This window comes from Borostomias antarcticus (genome assembly GCF_949987555.1).
Source record: "Borostomias antarcticus genome assembly, contig: scaffold_94, whole genome shotgun sequence".
In the NCBI taxonomy this organism is placed as follows: Eukaryota; Metazoa; Chordata; class Actinopteri; order Stomiiformes; family Stomiidae; genus Borostomias; species Borostomias antarcticus.
In genome coordinates this window covers 605,605-610,096 of record NW_028176445.1, presented here as the reverse complement: position 1 = coordinate 610,096, position 4,492 = coordinate 605,605, and the positions used below count along the sequence as shown (strand labels likewise).

General features: G+C 48.7%; 1 protein-coding gene across 1 annotated transcript in view; it reads right to left on the bottom strand.

Moving 5' to 3' along the window:
• Positions 1-4,276: 4,276 nt before the first annotated feature.
• The window catches only part of LOC311328517 (RNA binding protein fox-1 homolog 2-like), a 42,141-nt gene continuing 41,925 nt past the window's right edge, over positions 4,277-4,492 (bottom strand). Inside the window, exon 9 of the mRNA XM_084462475.1 lies at positions 4,277-4,492. This exon is cut by the window's right edge and continues 238 nt beyond it. The gene's annotated coding sequence lies outside the window, so the exon portion shown is untranslated.

Here is a 4,492-nt window from a genome sequence, read left to right as displayed (position 1 = left end):
CCTCTGTTCCACGAGTTAGAACAGCGGACAAAATAGATACAGTTTTGAACTGTAACAAATACAAATACAACAAATACAAATAACAAAATAGCCTACATAGTTTTAAAACAGGACAAAATAGCCTACATGCCGTCTTTTTTTCCTTCCCCTTTCAAAAAAAGACTGTTTTAGTGGTTCTGGTGAATGCAGTTTCATTCCCAAACAATCCAAACGTCCAGACTAATTGTGTAAGATAAGATGGGTGAGGTGAGCATTTTAAATTCAACTCGCTTTCCAAACGGAGTGGAACTGAGATCGAGCCCAACTCAGTGACTGTTCCTCCGGGGGCGTCATGACATCCAGTATGAAAACCAACTAGGTGGGGAAAAACTGCAAGATGCCTAAACTGTCCCTAGAAGGATACCGTAGTTATCTATCCTATAGCGAATAACATTTTCCTGGCGCTTGCTCGATCAGCTCGTTGAGGTCAGGGAAGAATTTTGACATTAACTGTTTTTTTTTGCTTCCCTCTGGGAAATGAGGGGTAGGATCATTATGTACCTTCTCCATCCCTGCCTCTCTGTAAAGCACATTGTGTTGTCTGTGTATGGAGTGTGCTACTGTATACAAATAACATTTGATATATTCCACACGAACTGGGAATAAAAGAGAACCAGTCAATAAAGACAAACGTATAATAAACCAAAAGTTTATTATGTACATTCAATCATAACAAAGACAGGCAAACAGAAGGCAGACACGGGTGATGGCGAAAATAAACAATTATGAGAAATACACAAGTCACTTTATATAGAAAAAGAAAAGAAAACAAACGAAAACGATTAAAAAAATAAAAAGATCCTCACTTGGGGTACATGAGCTGGTGAGATCGGCACCTCCACATGCAGGCGAAGCTAAGATGTCCCTGTAGAAAAACTAACGTGGTGTGGATAAAGGCTCGGCTATCTCCAAGTCCTTAGTCGCCGTCAAAGGAGAAATGCGAAAAACGGCCCCTAGATAAATGGTAAAAAGGTGTGTGTGTGTGTGTGTGGGCGGGGGGGGGGGGGGTTACACTGGGGGGTAGTACAAGGCCATGTTGGGGGGATGATTGAATGGTCATTTACTAGGTTACATATGGGGATGCTATGGTCCGCTGCATTGCCAAGGGGACGCCGTTTTGTGCTACAGCTCAGCCTGTGGGGAACTTTCAACATCGGCCTTCCGCTCTGGACCAAGGCGCTAGCGTTCTCTGGGGGCCCTCTCACTATCTCTGGACCAAGGCGCTAGCGTTCTCTGGGGGCCCCTCTCACTGTCTCTGGACCAAGGCGCTAGCGTTCTCTGGGGGCCCTCTCACTAGCTCTGGACCAAGACGCTAGCGTTCTCTGGGGGCCCTCTCACTAGCTGACCAACACCAGAACGCCCGCTGCTCCACAGTAGATTGTATCTTGGAGAGATATGATAGCTGGCGGTTACCATGACCAGAGTACTAGAGATAACCAAGCTAATGCAGCCATCTTTTACACAGACTAGTCTCTGAGCTACACAGCTCCCCAGGGCACCATGATCATAATGGAGCTATCCTCAACCCTTCAGCCATCTTGTGTTACGTAACAAACCTCTTCCTCCTCCTCCTCCTCCTCCTCCAGCACAATGATTAGAATTCATGCACAAACGGAAAAAAGCACCTCTCCACCCAGGTCTCTCACACAAACAAACATGCATACTGATCACTTCTGTTCATAATACTCGTAAGAGAGAAAAAAATATTTTGTCATGATAGCGCCCACATGAATACTCCCAACAGTGTGACTGCAGTATTCTGTAGTACTTATCACACAACATAATTCTGGTCAATTACCACGGCAGCATTCGGCTCGCTGTCCTCCAGTTAAAAACACCACAACCGCACAGGACACACCGACATGTCAACTGTAGAAGCAGAAACGTTTTTTTTTTCCTTTTACAGCCCAAATCTTCACATTGGCGGACGTTCTGTCTGCTGTGACGCGCTTCCCAGAACCCCCTCCTCCATCCGCACAGGGAGAGCGGCCATTTAAATGGCTGAGTTTAGTCGTGTTCAGGTCTAATTCATAACCTGCTGCGGTTTAGATCTTGTCCAATTTGATACCACAAACATATTTATCTCAATAAATCCATGTGTTGTCCCTTCTCCTCCTCTCTCTCGTCCCTGGCTGGCGTGCCCGTTATCCGTTCACACACAGCTAGGCACCAAATAATCACCTTTTAATCCCACAATAAAAACAACAAAATAAGAGCTAAAATGACAGCGAGAACAGCGATCATGAAAGAGTGTAATAAACGTGTTCTACAAGTTTGACCCAAAACAAGATGTGCTTTTCTGAAAATCTTTGGAACCAAAAGACAAACGATAGCAATAATAAGATATTCAGAGTATATGGCGATATAGAAGGTAGCAGGACAAAGTCAGCTTTTTATACACGGCTCGTCTCTCTTCCCGGACCGTAAAAGGCATGGAGGAATACGCCACTCAAATACATGGTAAGATCCTGATGTTCCCAAGGGAGTGATAAGCCAGGGTGTCGTCCAGAAAACATTCTAACGTCAACAGGAGACTGGTCAGCCTATGTAAGGCCATCTAGTGTCTTATTGGCCAGGTCCCAAGTCACTCGTAGACCAAAAAATAAACCCCCCACTGGTATCACTAGCTGTAGTGTTTGAAGAGACGCGCGCACCCCAACCTGAAGATGTGGTCTCTTCGGTTCCAACGAGGGGATCCCCATCCCTGTACGCAAAGTCCAGAAGGTTCCGTCCCTACGTTGATGCTACAACCTGGAATGTGGTATGGCCTGGCGTATAGAGGTGAGGCTAGCCTGTCAACATCCTCGCAGGCTTGTGGCCTTCTGTTCTCCGAGAGGGAGATTCCTGTATATGGTAGAGTCATGATACACTCTTCATAGTTTCAACAACTATAATAAGAAGAGTTAGAAATGTAATACTATTAGACCAGCAATAAGAGTGATTCACTGGGAAATGTGGAAAACGAGAATAGTAAAAAAAAAATATCAATATTAGTGGACGTAATCATATTATGTCCACTTATATAATAATAACCGCTCTTCCCCCCCCCCAATGACATTGAAATAAAACAGGAAAATAAAACTGAGGTAATGCAGAAAAAACAAGTGTCGTTTCTTTTTCCTTGTCGTTTTCTTTTTTTCTTTTTCGCGTTTTCAGTCGGGGGTCGGTCGTGAAACAGCACACACAAAAAAAACGGTTGTTTTTCCTGGCCTGTCTGGGACGCTTCAGGGATGCGTTTACGCGAGGTTCCAACGAGTCTTCTCTGTCGTGCCGGTTAGGTCATTAGCCTTTCTCCTCATCCTCCATCCATCCATCAATATCCACCCGTCACTTCTTTCCTTCTCTAACGAATCCCAGTCCGTGCCGGTGACCAGACAGACAGGGTTCCTCCGAACGGCTGGCTTATCACTCACCACATGTAGTGTATCACATAAAAAGTACCTTCTGTTTCCGGAGCAAGTAGCCTGCTGTACTCCACGGCTCTCCTAACAACCTCGTCAACATGTAGCTCTGTACGGGGAGAGCAGGACTGTAGAACTGACCGGTCTGTGTGTGTGTGTGTGTGTGTGTGTGTGTGTGTGTTCGGGTCGTAGTGACACTGAGGGGACAGCAGCACGTCCCCCAATCCCGCCCGAGTCGCCATAGTGTTCTTGAAATGTAACTGTCCCTTGGTTGCCAGGTTTGAAAAGCTCTGGCCATGTTTCACCCTCTTCGGAAGTTCAGTTAGGGGCTGAGTTGTGCCATTTTTTCTGTGTATTTTTAATTGTTTTTTGATTACCTTTTTTGTTTTGCTTTCAGAAAACGGGTGGGTTTGGTTGGTAGTCCCTACCGGCCAGAGAGGCAGGGTGGACCTCTACCGGCCAGAGAGGCAGGGTGGACCTCTACCGGCCAGAGAGGCAGGGTGGACCCCTACCGGCCAGAGAGGCAGGGTGGACCCCTACTGGCCAGAGAGGCAGGGTGGACCTCTACCGGCCAGAGAGGCAGGGTGGACCCCTACCGGCCAGAGAGGCAGGGTGGACCTCTACCGGCCAGAGAGGCAGGGTGGACCTCTACCGGCCAGAGAGGCAGGGTGGACCCCTACCGGCCAGAGAGGCAGGGTGGACCCCTACTGGCCAGAGAGGCAGGGTGGACCTCTACCGGCCAGAGAGGCAGGGTGGACCTCTACCGGCCAGAGAGGCAGGGTGGACCTCTACCGGCCAGAGAGGCAGGGTGGACCTCTACCGGTCAGAGAGGCAGGGTGGACCCCTACCGGCCAGAGAGGCAGGGTGGACCCCTACCGGCCAGAGAGGCAGGGTGGACCTCTACCGGCCAGAGAGGCAGGGTGGACCCCTACCGGCCAGAGAGGCAGGGTGGACCTCTACCGGCCAGAGAGGCAGGGTGGACCCCTACCGGCCAGAGAGGCAGGGTGGACCCCTACCGGCCAGAGAGGCAGGGTGGACCTCTACCGGCCAGA